The sequence below is a fragment of the Trachypithecus francoisi genome, unplaced genomic scaffold, assembly GCF_009764315.1.
Source record: "Trachypithecus francoisi isolate TF-2019V2 unplaced genomic scaffold, Tfra_2.0 Lachesis_group8, whole genome shotgun sequence".
NCBI classification, from domain to species: Eukaryota; Metazoa; Chordata; class Mammalia; order Primates; family Cercopithecidae; genus Trachypithecus; species Trachypithecus francoisi.
This window is the reverse complement of record NW_022681473.1, coordinates 92,456,409-92,473,791: the sequence shown is the minus strand read 5'-3', so window position 1 is coordinate 92,473,791 and position 17,383 is coordinate 92,456,409. Positions and strand designations below refer to the sequence as shown.

Genomic DNA, 17,383 nt, shown 5'->3' with positions numbered 1-17,383 from the left:
AATTGTCAGATTCACCAAAGTTGAAATGCAGGAAAAAAATGTTAAGGGCAGCCAGAGAGAAAGGTCGGGTTACCCACAAAGGGAAGCCCATCAGACTAACAGTGGATCTCTTGGCAGACACCCTACAAGCCAGAAGAGAGTGGGGGCTATTATTCAACATTCTTAAAGAAAAGAATTTTCAACCCAGAATTTCATATCCAGCCAATTTCATAACCAGACGTGAAGGAGAAATAAAATCCTTTACAGACAAGCAAATGCTGAGAGATTTTGTCACCACCAGGCCTGCCCTACAAGAGCTCCTGAAGGAAGCACTAAACATGGAAAGAAACAACCGGTACCAGCCACTGCAAAAACATGCCAAACTGTAAAGACCATCGATGCTAGGAAGAAACTGCATCAACTAACAGGCAAAATAACCAGCTAGCATCATAATGGCAGAATCAAATTCACATATAACAATATTAACTTTAAATGTAAACGGGTTAAATGCCCCAGTTAAAAGACACAGGTTGGCAAACTGGATAAAGAGTCAAGACCATCAGGGTGCTGTATTCAGCACACCCATCTCATGTGCAGATACGCATGTAGACTCAAAGGGATGGAGGAAGATCTACCAAGCAAATGGAAAGAAAAAAAAAGCAGGGGCTGCAATTCTAGTCTCTGATAAAACAGACTTTAAACCAACAAAGATCAAAAGAGGCAAAGAAAGCCATTACATAATGGTAAAGGGATCAATTCAACAAGAAGAGCTAACTATCCTAAATATATATCCACCCAATATGTGAACACGCAGATTCATAAAGCAAGTCCTTAGAGACCTACAAAGAGACTTACAGTCCCACACAATAATAATGGGAGATTTTAACAACCCACTGTCAACATTAGACAGATCAACGAGACAAAAGGTTAACAAGGATATCTAGGACTTGAACTCAGTTCTGCACCAAGCAGACCTGATAGACATCTACAGAACTCTCCACCCCAAATCAACAGAATATACATTCTTCTCAGCACCACATCACACTTATTCTAAAATTGACCACATAATTGGAAGGAAAGCACTCCTGAGCATTAAAATAACAGAAATCACAAGAAACAGTCTCTCAGACCACAGGGCAATCAAATTAGAACTCACATGAAAAAATGCTTACCATCATTAATCATCAGAGAAATGCAAATCGAAACCACAGTCAGATACCATCTCATGCCAATTAGAATGGCGATCATTAAAAAGTCAGGAAGTGACAGATACTGGAAAGGATGTGGACAAATAGGAATGCTTTTATACTGTTGGTGGGAGTGTAAATTAGTTCAACCACTGTGGAAGACAGTGTGGCAATTCCTCAAGGATCTAGAACTAGAAATACCATTTGACCCAGTGATCCCATTACTAGGTATATACCGAAAGGACTGTAAATCGTGCTACTATAAAGACACATGCACACGTATGTTTATTGTGACACTATTCACAATAGCAAAGACTTGGAACCATCCCAAATGTCCATCAATGATAGACTGGATTAAGAAAATGTGGCACATATACACCATGGAATACTATGCAGCCATAAAAAAGGATGAGTTAACATCCTTTGTAGGGACATGGATGAAGCTAGAAACCATCATTCTCAGCAAACTACCACAAAGACAGAAAACCAAACACCACATGTTCTCATTCATAGGTGGGAATTGAATGAGATCACTTGGACACAGGGTGGGGAACATCACACACAGGGGCCTGTCAGGGGGTTGGGGGCTGGGGGAGGGATAGCATTAGGAGAAATACCTAATGTAAATGATGAGTTGATGGGTGCAGCAAACCAACATGGCATACGCATACCTATAATAAAGTATAATAAAAAGTATAATAATAATTTTTTTAAAAGCGTCTGACCATTTTAACTTTTGGGGTAAATGGAAATTAAGTGACTTACTATTTTTTTTTTTTTTTTAGGCAGAGTCTTGCTCTGTCACCAGACTGGAGTGCAGTGGCATGATCTCGCTCACTGCAACCTCTGCCTCCTGGGTTCAAGCAATTTTCCTGCCTCAGCCTCGCATGTAGCTGGGATTACAGTTGTCCACCACCACACCTGGCTACTTTTTGTATTTTTAGTAGAGACAGGGTTTCGCCATGTTGGCCAGGCTGGTCTTGAACTCCTGACCTCAGGTGATCCGCCCGCCTTGGCCTCCCAAAGTGCTGGGATTACAGGCGTGAGCCACGACGCCCGGCCACTATTCGTATGGATAGGAATGAATTTAATTCCCTCCTCCTCTGTGAGAGCTATCTTTTAGAAAAAAGTAGTTTATTGTCTTTACTGGTTATAAAATTAACACATACACAATCATAAGATTAGAAAATATGGACAATTAGGATAATGAGTACGATAGCTAATAGTTTTTTAGTATGCATGATGTGTCCAGCACTCTTTTAAATGCTTTACATATATAAATATGTTGAATTCCTCATGTTACCCATGAGGTAGGAAATATTATTGCCACCATTTTGCTGATGATGAAACTGAGAGGTATGGAAGGGCTAAGTTTTTTTCTCAAGGTTACACAACCAGATAATAAGGATCACTGATAATCACATTATCTAGAGACAATCATCATTTCAGTGAATATCTTCCATGCTTTTCTGCATCATATCTTTATTTCAATGAGATATTAAATGACAATTTTGTAACCTGCATTTTTTTTAGTCTGTCTTATTCATTTGTTACTCAAAAAATCTTATTTTTGACTAGATTCAGACTTGGAAGTAGAAGCTTGCAGAGAGGACAGTCTGCGTCTCTTGTCAATCTGTTCCTGATGCTTCCTTCTCTTTAGCCTCCTTCATTTTCTTGGCCAAAAGTTTAGCATATTCTGCAGCCACTTCCTTATTTTTCTTAATTCTCTGTTTCTTCAGAGCAATATGCCACCGTTTGTGCTGCAGTACACGTGGGGTAAGTAACAAGATACTGAATCTTGGGTGCTTTAGTCCTAGGTTTCTTACCTTCTTTGTTTAAGGGCTATCTTACAACACACTGGTGGACATCATCATATTTAGAGAGACTGAAAAGTTTGCAGATTCTGCTAGCTCTTTTGGGCCCAAGGCGACAAGGCACCATAGTATCAGTCAGTCGGGGAATATCCTTCTCTCCTTTTTTCACAATAACCAAGTTGAGAATGCTCAGATTGGCATCCACAATGCAACCACAAGCAGATTTTCACTTCCTTTTTCCAGTTCTCCTTGGTCTGTAACAGGAATGCCTTTTATTCAGTAGCAGGTGGACATGGCCATTGGTCAAGACACCCTGATTCATAGGGAAACCTTGTTTGTTGTTCCCACCGCTGATTCAGACCACATAACCCTTCCAGTCTTTACCCAGAGCATCAGCAGCAACTTCTGTTGCCACACGCTTCTCATAAAAAGTATGAAGTTTGTGTTCATTGTCCACTTCAATGAGTTTCTGGCAGCCAGTGGCCGGGAAGGAGATGTTCAGCTTCATCTTGAAGCAGCTGATCGCTTTCAGGACACCATGAAAAAGAGCTGTAGCCTGCATTTTTAACTTAATAATATTACATCAGCCTGACATGGTAGCACATGCCTATAGTCTCAGCTACTCAGGAGGCTGAGGTGGGAGGATTGCTTGAGCCTAGGAGTTTGAGACCAGACTGGGCAATATAGTGAGACCCTGTCACTGAACAATTTTTGTAATTATCAGGGCATGGTGGAGGATGCCTGTAGTCCCAGCTACTCGGGAGGCTGAGGTGGGGGGATTGCTTGAGCCCAGGAGTTAAAGGTTGTAGTGAACTGTGATCACACCACTGTGCTCCAGCCTGGGCAACAGAGCAATATCGCATCTCTGTTTAAAATAATAACAACAATAATATTGCATGGATAGCTTTCCATGGCAATAAACACAATCTTCACCATCGTGTTTATGGCCACAGTGTTCCACTATATGAAGTTATGTAATGTAGCCATGATATAGTACTTTAAACAATGTTGAGATGAACATCTTATCCATTCATTTTTTGTTCACCTGTCTGATATTTTATCTTGGTACAAATTTCGAGAAGCATTGTCACTAAATCCAAGAGAATACATCAGTTTATTTTATATACTTGAGTCTAGAGATAATTGTATTTTTTATGTATTATTTTCATCACTTTTCTAGATTGAATATTAACAATAAAATGGATAATTAGGTGCCTTCCCATTAGAGAGGAAACAGATTGTTGTATGTTATTTTTTCACATCAAACTACTATCAGTAAATTTGGCAAAAATAAACAGATGAATATATTTCCTCATGAGCTCACTGGGCTTCTTCTCATAGTCTGTCACACTGAAAACATTTAATGGAGTTGTTAGCACCTTCTAGTGGTAAGAAAGCAAAATCTGACCATGACGGCTCAGGTTTGTATGGGTTGTTTTAAAGTAAAAAATCCAAACAGGAACAGAAAACCAAACACCACATGTTCTCACTCATAAGTGGGAGTTGAAAAATGAGAACACATGGACACAGGGAGGGGAACGTCATACACTGGGGCCTGTCGGGGGGTGGGGGACAAGGGGAGGGAGAGCGTTAGGACAAATACCTAATGCATGCAGGGCTTAAAACCTAGATGATCGGTGCAACAAACCACCATGGCACATGTATACCTATGTAACAAACCTGCACATTCTTCATATGTATCCCGGAACTTGAAGTAAAATTTTAAAAAATAAAATTAAAAGAAGAATGCAAAAAATAAAAATAAAAAAAAATCTATAGCTTCATAGTATTTTTACTTTTTACTTTTCTTTCGTTTTGTTAATATGACTGCAAAGACTAGGAAAGTCCAAAAAATAAATCAGATATTTTGATGTTCATATGAGCATAATTTCATCTTAAGTATGAAACCATGTATTGTAGTTCAGCTCTAAAGGTCAAGATATTTCAGGGAATGTTAGGTGTTTTTTTAAAAAAAGGTCAGCTTTTCCCACTGTCTCAGACTTGTAAACACCTACTTAAACTGTAATTGTCTTTGTGGTTAATTACTTTTTTTTTTTTTTTGGAGACGGAGTTTCACTCTGTCACCCAGACTGGAGTGCAGTGGCCTGATCTCGGCTCACTGCAACATCCACCTCCCAGCAACCTCCACCTCCCAGTTTCAAGCAATTCTCCTGCCTCAGCCTCCCAAGTAGCTGGGATTGCAGGTGCCCACCATGCCCGGCTAATGTTTGTGGTTTTAGTAGATATGGGGTTTCACCATGTTGGCCACTGGTCTCAAACTCCTGAACTCAGATGATCCACCCACCTTGGCCTCCTAAAGTGCTGGGATTACAGGTATGAGACACTGTGTCCTCCCAAAGTGCTGAGATTACAGGTGTGAGTCACCACACCTGGCCTGTGGTCAATTACTTTCTATTTAACCTCCAGCTCAGCGTAATACCACTGACTCATATTGACCTAGAAATGCTAACAGGATAGTATTGTGCTAAATCACATTCATCTGGCAACAAGAATAGATGTGACATTGTACATTTAGTAACAAAAGAAAGAAAATGCGGCCCTATTCAGACGAGAAAGTACTGAAGAAGAATTATCCTCCTGTTTTTTCCAATTGCATTCCCTGCACTGAACGGTACAGCGGATCTCTGTCCTCGTCTTATGGTGAGAAAATTTAAAACGCCACTATGAAGATTATCTATTTGACATGATTCAGAACTGTGAACATCATTAATTTGGCTCTTCCCTTATATGACAAGTCTTCCTAAGGTTTTCTTAGTTTCTTAGGACATTAAGAATGTCCTAAGAGTGTTTCATAGTTCTGAGACTTAGACCTAAGACTATAATAGGGTTATGACCAAGAGGGGATTTGAGTATAAGATCAGTTGTAACTCCTAGTTGTGTCCTTCTGTTTCCAGAATATTCCTCCCCACCAGAAGCTCAGGTAGCCTGAGCTTCTGTTGGCACCACAGAAGCTGCTGTTGGCACCACACCTTCTGTAAAAATAACAAGGTGGCATGCTGAGGAGGCAGTGAGATACCACAGGACACATGAGAAATTCATCCAAGTTGGGCTCAAAATAAGCCCTTCCTGGCCGGGCGCGGTGGCTCACACCTGTAATCCCAGCATTTTGGAAGGCTGAGGCGGGGTGGATCACCTGAGGTCAGGAGTTTAAGACCAGCCTGGTCAACATGATGAAACCCCGTCTCTACTAAAAAATACAAAAATTAGCCAGGTGTGGTAGGTGCCTGTAATCCCAGCCACTTGTGAGGCTGAGGCAGGAGAATCGCTTGAGCCCAGGAGACGGAGGTTACAGTGAGCCGAGATCATGCCACTGCGCTCCAGCCTGGGCGACAGAGCGAGACTCTTTCTCAAATAAAATAAAATTTAAATTTAAATTTAAATTAAAAAAAAAAAAAAGCCCTTCCTAGCAGAGAAGATGGTAGCAGCATTTACTGGAAAAAACTGGACAATCTAACCCTTCCTTTCTGAAAGCAGCTTTTTATAGGGTGGACAGTTGTTGCTGCACAGAGGTTGCTCATCCTTATTACTGCTGCTGTGTACCTTTCCCTGTGTTCTGGAACTCTTCACTCAACAGTCTTTACCAGAGGCCCTATTCTTGGGGCTGGGGATGCCATGAACAAGACAGGCAAAGTCCTGCCCTCAGTAAGCAGACATTGTAGCTGGGGAGACAGTGCACAAGTGAATAGTGGCTATGATCCAAAAGAAAAGACAGTGGGATAGGAAGGAGACAGCAGTGATGATTCTAGAGAGATGCTCAGGAAAGCCCATCTGGGGAGATTTCATATTTGAGCTGAGATCTGAAATAAGTGAGCCATGTGGGAAGGTCTAGGGGCAGAGAGAACAGCAAGTGTGGAGCCCTGAAGGGGACTGAGCCTAGTGCTTGTGAGGAACAAGAGGACTGCCAGGGTAGCCAGGGGGAGTACAGGAGGTGGGTGGGCAGGCGAGCAAGAAAGGCCATCGAAATAATGAAATGTTCTCCACGGCAAGGAAATGTTATAAGACAGTCTCTGAAAAAAATGCTGATGGCAAAAAATTTGGACAATCGGTAATAAAATTAATGACAAGTGCCACACTGTAACTAAACTGCAATGAAATTTACTTCTAAATGCATCTGGGATTTAGCTTCCCCAAACCAAGGCATAATAACATATGGAAAATGTTATTAATTCACTCAAGTATGTTTTCAGCACATAGAATATGCTTAGCACCTACTAGTGGATGAAGATACAGTGTGACGTTCATAGCATAGCAAGAAAGAAGCACAACAAAGTTCAAATAAATCTGGATTTGTGGATCATGGTGAGTGTCGTGGAGAAAGACATCAGGGGGATGGGAGCGAAGAGAACAGGAGAGGTTGGGAGGAACATGCCTTGAACATGTTGTCAGCCTCCTGTCTGGGGAAGCTGCATCTGAGCTGAGACCTGAGTGAGCATGAGAGGACCGGTGGGAAGACAAGCTTCTAGAGAGTGGGAACATGTGTCGAGGCCTGCGCTGAGCAAGCGCGGCTGGAGAGGAGTGAATGAGGAGAGAGAAGCAGTTTGAGAGGAGGGAGCCGGGTTTCTCAGCCTTAGCACTGCTGATATTTTGGGCTGGACAATTCTTTTTTGAGGGCTGTCCTGTGCATTGCAGGATGTTAAGCAGCATCCCTGGTCTGTACCGCTAGATGCCAGTAACACTTTCCTCTGCTCCACCCCAAGCTGAGACTACCAAAAGAGGCCCCAAACATTGCCAAATGTCCCCTGGGGGGCAAGAGAAGCACTGGGCTAGAGGCTCAGGCAAGGCCAGGTCAAGCGGAGCTTTGAAGGCCATGATAAGGCACTTTATTCTGAGTCCGATGGTGTTATAGAGGAATGTTATGCTCCCCGAAATTCATATGTTGAAGGCCTAACCACCACTGTGATGGTATTAGGAGGTGGGCCTTTTGGGACGTGATTAGGTCTTGAGGGTAGAGCCCTCATGAATGGGAATTAGTGGCCTTATAGGAAAAGACAGGAGAGTTTGCTTCCTCTCTTTCTGCTTTCTGCCATGTGAGGACATAGTCAGATAGACATCTGTAAACCAGGAAGCTGGCCCTCACCAAGTTCCAGACCTGCCAGTGCCTCCATCTTGGACTTCCCAGCCTGCGAAGCTGTGAGAAACAGGTGTTTGTTGTTTAAGCCACCAAGTCTATGACAATTTGTTAGAGCAGCCTGACGTGACTAAGACAAATGGAAAGTCATGGAAAATTGCAAGTAAGGGAACTACGTGATCCCAATTACACCATAGGTAATTGAACCATGTATTATTATCTTTGAAAGTTCTCTTTCAAGAGTATTGAACCATCGTAGTCACTACTATTTTGACTAGAACCTGCCAGTTCCAGTTTACCCTCAGCTTGTATCTGCCTGCATCCAAATCTTGTGTTAGGTTCACTCCCTGGAGTAACTTCTGCTAGTTCAGACAACCACCACCACTGACGCTGTTTTAAGCAGGCAGCTGGGGAAGAGTATGGACTGAAACATACTTTGCCTATCTGAAACATGGGATCTTATCCATCTCAAAGAGCTGTTGCAAGAATAAATGAAAAAAGTGCCTGGCACAGCATCTGAACATACTGACACTCTATAAGTCTTAGAAGGAAGTAGAACAAAATACTGGGGCAGACACAGAGGTGTGCCCCTCAGATCTCCTTTCAAGAAAAATTTCGCTGCTCAACTGCCAAGAATGCAGTGAGCTGACAGCCTCCACTGTTACCACCTCCAGAATCTGCCACTTTTTAGCTAAGGTCATCTTCTTCCTGGAGGGGCACCAGGGCCTGGATATTTCTGCAAAGTGCAGGACTCCTCTAACAGGCAACATTGCTCCAGAGCTCTCTGTTGGGTGGGTGGAGGCTCAGATCTGCAACGTTGTCTGAGCTTTTCCACCCAATACTGCTTCTCCAGTCTCTTTCATTTTTCATAGGCATTACTTCCCACTAAGCCTCTTGCACTAACTCTGTCTCAGATCTGCTTCCCTGAGGACCCAGCTGATGCATCTCTCTATTTACTTTGACTCCTGCCTGCAACTTTCTTCTTTTTCTGTGCTTCCAGATTGCAGTTTTCAGGAAACTCTTACAAGCTTCCTCCTCTGTTTCCACAAAATTTTGTTTATACCTTTATTATAGAGGAGGAAAAGGGAATAGTACTTATTGAACACCTGTTGTAGGCCAAGAGCTGTACTGAGGAAATTTTTATGTTTGTGTATCCACATTCACTCCGAGTTTTCATACTAGCCTGGTAGGTAGAGCTTAGCATTCTTATATTGTAGACAAAAACTCAGAGTTGCAGTGGTCTGTATTCCTGAATAATATTTCATTTCAGTCTGCTATTTATTTTCATTATACTACTAAGCATTTAATGTACTTGATTGTACTTTATCTGATTTCATGTCTACTTTGGGGGAGTGGAAATGCCTTATTTGTTTTTATAAACAATGACAGAACCTGGTTCTATGTAATATGCATGTAGTAAATGCTTACTGAATGAGTGAATGAATTATGGCTAGATTGGACTTGGACTTACTCTTGTTCTATGTAAAAAGGTGCATTTTGAATAATTGCTAAAATGCATGATAATGAGACTACCACAGGCCTGGATATAGCAGAGCTGCCCAGTTGCTGTTAAATGCTGGGATTAGATAAAATTAAAACCACCGGATTCTGTGGAGGCAATAATGGGATTTGCAGGTAGGATGTTTCAGATTTTAAAAACCTGTCACTTATGATGAGGAAAACAAGGCCAGGTCAGCTGGGCCTGAGGCCAAATGGAGAACGAGGCCAGGTTTAAGGATGAAAATGGCAGACCTAGTCGATTTGCAGAAAGCAAGGGATCCTTACAGCTTCTCAGGGAGAGAAACGTAAATATTAGATGTAAGTCTAGGGAAGGACCTTCTGGTTCTGCTACAACAGATGGAGGTCGGGGGAGGTTGGGGGGTGGGGGCATGGTAACTGCAGGAGCTGGATCATGATGAGCACAGGATGCAGGTGTTAAGTCTGCTGCAGGAAATTCTTGTTTTTTGGTTTTTATTTTTTTCTGAATGAACAAATAGCTCAGCATATTATCGTTATTTTTGGCTCCTAAGTTTGAGACATCTGAAAAATCAATTGCTGACAGCTACACTCCCACTGCAGTGCTTCACGGCCTGCCCCCCATTTTGTTGACCTGAAAATTTGGAGAGTTGCAATAGAATAGATAATATCTGAGATTATTTCTAAGGAGAAAATTTCATGATTCTCAGCTCCCTAGAGGGCTGGCGGGGGATGAAGGAACAGCCATAACGGGGCAGGATCAGGGGAGTTCAGACATAACATGACTCACTTGATCCCGACGAATAGCGACCACCTTCCCCCGGACTTGTGAAAATTTGCAACACAGATCCAGATAAACAGTGCCATCTAGTGGCAACTCTCTTGAACTCATCCGTCCATTTATCCACCAGCCATCCATTTAATATTTGTAACATGTCTACTATGTGCCCGCTACTATTTAACAGTAACAAGAAAGATTCTGAAGGCTCCTCCCTAGTGAAACATTCTAACCAGGGACAGACAAGTCCCAAGTCCCATAGTGGTAGTGTAGACCTCATTAATTGACAGTTCAGATGTTTCCAACTTGGAGGTCAAAATTAAATATAATACACTAAGCTACTTGTTCCCTTTTTTAAGTGAAAATTATCTTTTAATGTAGAGAAGATGAATCCAGGAGTTCCAAAATTAGCCTGGGCAACATAGTGAGACTCCATTTCAAAGAAAGAGAAAAAAAGTAAACAGGAGGTTTTTAAACTCTTTTATTATCATAGTCTGACTCCATTTTTGATGTTTGCTGACAGTTTTCAAGCCCCCCGCCCCCCAACTTCCTTGTCCTTGCCCCACCTCTGGGCAAGGTGGTAAGAAAGTGCTTACTTGAGTGCTTCCTCCTTTGGCACTGAAAGTGTGTTAAAACCATGCAAGCCTTGGCCAAGTAAGAACCCTACTCTCTAATCACAGTAAAAGCACAGTCTGTCTCCTTTCCCTGCTCTCTCAAGCCATGCTTGGACCTGCTTGGGAGCCACCCTGTTCTCTCCAGAAAGCCTCCATCCATCATGTGATTAATAAAATTAATAATTTTTTTTTTTTTTTGAGACAGAGTCTCACTCTGTCACCCAGACTGGAGTGCAATGGCACGATCTTGGCTCACTGTAACTTCTGCCTCCCGGGTTCAAGCAATTCTCCTGCCTCAGCCTCCCAAGTAGCTGGGATTACAGGTGCCCACCACCATCTCAGCTAATTTTTTATATTTTTAGTAGAGATGGGGTTTCACTATGTTGGCCAGGCTAGTCTCCAGCTCCTGACTTCAGGTGATCCACCGGTCTTGGCCTCCCAAAGTGGTGGGATTACAGGCGTAAGCCATCATGCCCAGCCCATAATTCCTATTCTTATATATGATAATGGAGGTAGTCCTATCTGTTCGTATGTCATTTCCAAGTTCTTTGTCTCACCCATCATAAGGGTCATGGCCAAAACTCCTATAACAAAAGACAGATTAGTAAGAGAAAAGCATAACAAATATATTTAATCAAAGTATTTTGTGATGACACAGGAGCCTTCAGAAATGAAGACCCAAAGTCTCAGAAAAAACGTTCTATTTTTATTCTTAGGTTTGATAAAGAATGGACAGCCATGTAGAAATGTGATTGGACGAAAGTCAGAGACTAGGGAGGGAAACCCAGCAAGGCCTGTCCGTTCAGATTCTTCTTGGCCTCTCTGTGTAGCATTCTTTCCTCCCTGGTATGAGGCAGGACCCCTCAGGAATGAAGGTCTTCAAGGGAGAAGGGAGAGAGTAACCTTTCTAGATATTATGGCTCGCTTTGCAGGGAGAGGGATTCTAATTTGTATGACCCAAAGTGGGGAAGAGGAATTATGGTTTCTATGACTCACTTCAGGGAAGAAAGGTGGGTGGGAAACAGGCAGGTGGGAGAAGGTCAGAGAAAGACTTTGCTTCTCTGTTTTGGGGGGTTTTTTGTTTGTTTTTGAGACAGGGTCTTGCTCTGTCTCCCAGGCTGGAGCTCAGTGGTGAGATGAGGGCTTACTGCAGCCTCATCCTCCCGGACTCAAGTGATCCTTGTGTCTCAGCCTCCCAAGTAGCTGGGACTACAGGTATGTGCCACCCCATTCAGCTATTTTCAAAATTTTTTGTAGAGATGTGGTCTCTCTATGTTGTTCAGTCTGGTCTTGAACTCCTAGGCTCAAGCAATCCTTCTGCCTCGGCCTCCCAAAGTGCTGGGATTACAGGCGTGAGCCACTGCCTGAGACTTTGCTTCTTAAACTGCCTCTGAGGCTTTCTAATCTCCTTTAGTTCAAAGTACTCAGAATATAAAAATTAGCCGGGCGTAGTGGTGGGCACCTGTAATGCCAGCTACTCGGGAGGCCAAGGCAGGAGAATCACTTGAACCTGGGAGGTGGAGGTTACAGTGAGCTGAGATCACACCACTGCACTTCAGCCTGGTCGACAGAGTGAGACTCCATCTCAAAAAACAAACAAGCAAAAAAAAAATCCAAGTACTCAGCAGGCCAAAGTGCCATATTTGGGGTATTGTTTCCTGAGCCCCAAGAGATGCATTCCCAAGAACACTAGAAAGTGAAAGAGAACTCCCATTCCTCATCTCTCCCCATGCCAGAATTTTCTCAGATCATCTTCCCCTCATTCCACTCTTTGAGATACCAGAACAAAAAGTTGCCAAAATACAAACTGCCTTTAATTCTATTTTACTAAAAATACACCAACAAATATCATATTAAACAATTTGAATAAGTCAAAATGCAGTGACAAATATTTTAAATACCTATGTTCAGAAAAGAATAGCTTGTGTGGCTTTTTCTTCTTTAATTTACTTTTCTCTATTTCCAAATAGAGAAAGTGTCAACCCATCCCCTTGGAATAGATTTTTTACTATAAAAACTGGCCATCTTAGCTTCCATTCTGTTTTGTTTTTCTTATAGTCTGGGCCCTAGATTTTTCAAGCCAAATACTAGTAAAGGAAAATGTAGAACTGAATAGAAATCCTAACAGCTGTGCTGGCTTCATTGGCATCTTTCTAGCTATTTAGCTCCATATTCCTGGACTTCAGAACAACCAAAGTTTTGCTATTTAAAGGTCCGTTGACCCTCTTAGGAAGATTTGGTCCCATTGGCACTTTATTTGTTTATTTATTTATTTTTTGAGACAGAGTCTGGCTGTGTCACTCAGTCTGGAGTAGTGATACAATCTCAGCTCATTGCAACCTCCGCCTCCTGGGTTTAAGTGATTCTCCTGCCTCAGCCTCCCGAGTAGCTGGGACTATAGGCCTGCACCACCACGCCTGGCTAATTTTTGTATTTTTAGTAGAGATGGGATTTCACCATGTTGGCCAGGCTGGTCTCGGACTCCTGACCTCAAATGATCCGCCTGCCTCAGCCTCCCAAAGTGCTGGGATTACAGGAGTGAGCCACCACATCCAGTCTCCTACTGGCACATTTTAATGTGCTAATGTTTATCCATAAAATGAAAGCTTGCTTTAAAATCAGGTTTGTGCCATTAGTCAACAAGTTCAAGATCAAAAAAATTAAATAGCTTATTTAAATAGAAAACATATGAAAGTAGATATCTCTGTTTACTATTCTTTGCATGTTGGGTTTACTATCCTGTAACTTCGGTATTTTACTAATTAAGGCTCTCTGAGTTGCAAAAAATGACCTGTGCCAGCTTCAGCAAATCCCAAAGCACAAATTAATCAGAATGATGTAGGTTTCCCTTAGAGTAAGCAGGAAGCAGAAACAGGAGGCTGCATCAAATAGCCTCAGGCCCTGTAACCCCCTATTTACATCTGTAGTTCAAAATTCCAGGCTCTTTTAAAAAAATGATCTGATAGGCCAGGATCAGGATTCATCCATAGACCAGTCACCCATAGCCTCTGGGCAGTCTGCTAGGAATGTCCCAGCTGTTGGCAGTTCCTGGAAAGGGAGGAATGATTCTGAGCAGGGTGTGCAACCCAAGATGCACCTGCCGCATGCACTTCGACTCATTTTCATAACATTCCTCCTCACGGTACAGATGAATGATGTTGCTCAAGTCCAACACCTACTTTTCTGCAAATGTAATCCTCAGGCTTAACTCAGTTAATGGGACTAAATGCCTATGATATGTGCAAGAAGCTACATATAAACAAGTATAAAAAGGCAGAAAAAGATATCCCCATTTCATGCTATAACTTCCAAAAAGAGTTTCGTGGTTTACATGTAGTTTCATACTGACTTCTCAGTAAAAAAAAAAATATCTATTTTCCTGATATGAGAGACTATGCCAGCACTTTATACCCAGAATATTTGATTATCATAATAACTCTGTTTAGTACACTGAATAGTATCTCAGAAAAAGTCACATCTACCTGGAATCACAAGATATGACTGTGTTTGGAAATAGGGTTATTGCAGATGCGATTAAAGTAAGAATGGAGAGAACATACTGGAGGGGGTGGGCCTCAACTCCAGGGAAATCGTCACTATAAGAGACAGAAGAACACACACAGACACAGAGAAGATGAGGCAGATTGGAATGAAGGGCCTACAAGCTAAGGAAGGCCAAGGACTGCCAGAAACCGCTACAGACCCAGAGAGGCCTGGAGTGATTTCTGTCTCAGAGCCTCTGGCAAGGAAGCAACGATGCTGATTCCTTGATTTTGGATTTCTGGCCTCCTGAACTGTGAGAGAATACATTTCTATTATTTTAAACTACCCAATTTGTAGTAATTTGCTATGGCAGCCCTGGAAATCCAATACAACCCACAAGGTAGATATCATTAAGTAATTTGCCCAGGTTAGGCAGCTACTATGTCAGTGACTACTAGTCGTCTACCAATTACCACCCTTTCCTTTTTTCTTACCAACAGAGAAAAGTTTTCTTTGGGTTGGCAATATGCCCATCCTAATTACTACTTTTTCCAGCCTACTCATAGTCACTGAGAGAGAAGCAGAAGTCATTGGGAAGACTAAATAGAGGAAACTGAGTTTTTTCTCTCAACCCAACACAGACATCATGACTGAGCTCCCATAGCCAGGAAAAAACTTGAGAATGGAAATCATATTCTATTTTTTTCATACAGGGTCTCACTGTCATCCAGGCTGGAGTGCAGTGGCATGATCACAGCTCACTGCAGCTTTGACCTCCTGAACTCAAGCAATCCCCCACCTGAGCCTTCCGAGCTCCGAGTACCTAGGACTGGAGGCTCGCGTTATCACTCCTGGCTAATTTTTTTTATTTTTTCAGACGGAGTTTCATTCTTGCTGCCCAAGAGTTTCACTCTTGAGCAATGGCGCGATCTTGGCTTACTGCAATCTCCGCCTCCCAGGTTCAAATGATTATCCTGCCTCAGCCTCCCAAGTAGCTGGGATTACAGGTGCCCATCACCAAGCCCAGCTAATTTTTTGTATTTTCGGTAGAGACAGGTTTTCACCATGTTGACCACGCTGGTCTTGAACTCCTGACCTCAGATGATCCACCCGCCTCGGCCTCCCAAAGTGTTGGGATTACAAGTGTGAGCCACTGTACCTGGCCTAATTTTTTTTTTTTTTTAATTTTTGATACGGAGTCTCGCTCTGTTGCCCAGGCTGGAGTGCAATGGTGTGATCTCGGCTACCACAACCTCCGCCTCCCGGGTTCAAGCTATTCTCCTGCCTCAGCCTCCCAAGTAGCTGGGACTACAGCCATGTGCCACTATGCCTGGCTAATTTTTGTATTTTTATCAGAGATATAGTTTCACTATGTTGGCCAGGCTGGTCTCAAACTCCTGACATTGTGATTCACCCTCCTCAGCCTCTCAAAGTGCTAGGATTACAGGCATGAGCCACTGCACACTGCTTTGCTAATTTTTTGTATTTTTAGTAGAGACAGGATTTTGCCATGTTGGCCAAGCTGGTCTTGAACTTCTGACCTCAGGTGATCCACCCACCTCGGCCTCCCAAAGTAGTGGGATTACAGGTGTGAACCACCACACCCAGCCCCTGAAATTTGAATTTAAGACAATTTTTAAAATGTCATAAAATGTTATTCTTTTGATTTTTTTTTCAGCCATTTAAAAATGTATCAACATTCTAGTCAAAACAAAACAAAACAAACAAAAAAACAGGCAGTAGACTGGATTTGACCTGCAGGCTGTACTCTGCTAACCCCTGCTTTAGACAGATGTACATTTATTCTATTTTTTTCTTAACTTGATACATTTTTTTAAATGCATACTAATGATGAACTTCTTAAAGTCACAGTGCTGGTTGGCATCTCGACCCACCAAAAAAAAGTGATTGCAAATCATAGATCCAAAATGTATCTGAGGTAGAAGATTGTTCAGAATAAAAATCACTGAAAAGATACATTTTTAGACATAACTCCTTTACAATTACTTCTTGATACACAATGGAATTTAACTCTGCACTTATATTCTAATTCTACTTTGACAACGGAACTATTGGAAAAATTTTGGCATATATTTCTCTAGTTTTGGTTTTATATTTTCTCTATAACTTAAAAAATCTAATTATCATTCTTTTTCAAGAAGGCACTCAAGAAATGCTTTTAGAATGAATGATCCAGTCTATTAAAACTGAAACATTTGCATTCACCCTGCCTTAGGCAAAATTGTAATGAAAGTTATCTTGAACAGGCACAGCCCGTATTTTTCTCTCTACACGGTATGTCTTCTGTTAATATTGTTTTTAAACCAACCTTTTCCCTTTCCTTCTCTTGCTGAGATCTCAATACCCTTGTGATCCCTTCCACTTTTTATTAAAACCTGTGCTCAGGGTGAATAAGAGCGTTACTCTTGCTATATTGTAAATAACTTCTAGCAGCAAACTGTTTTACTACTCTGTTGGGGTCATTTGCATTTTAACAGAATGAATGAAGCTTTGTATCTGGCATGTTAATACTCAGGGAACCAACAGGTGGGAAAAGCATTTCTTCCAGGAACCTCAGGTAAATTTCTGCTTCAGAAATCATGTCCCATAGGAAGTCACCTCCTTCGCCTATGAGGAAAGACGACCACGCTGTCACTGGGCGGAATGGTCACAGCTGGCCTGTGGTGGAATCATGCATTGTAACAGGCAAAGGTTCCAATCAAGCCTGTCCTCTACCCTAGATCTGGGGCTGATAGCATTCTGCGAGAAGAGCCATAAAATAAGAACAGGAATCATCTGCATTTTGGAAACACCAACACAGAGACCTATTTTGGAAAAAAACAGTGTCTGAAACGGAAAGCTTAGGGGAGACACTTCAAAGAACTCCCTGCTGAAATTTTAAAGCCCCACCACATAAAGAAAAAAGCTTGAAGTGTTTGACTAGCAACTGACAATTTATGTAG

General features: G+C 42.1%; 1 pseudogene; it reads right to left on the bottom strand.

The window, feature by feature from the left end:
* Window positions 1-2,730: 2,730 nt before the first annotated feature.
* LOC117080556 lies at window positions 2,731-3,500 on the bottom strand (annotated as a pseudogene).
* Window positions 3,501-17,383: the final 13,883 nt, after the last annotated feature.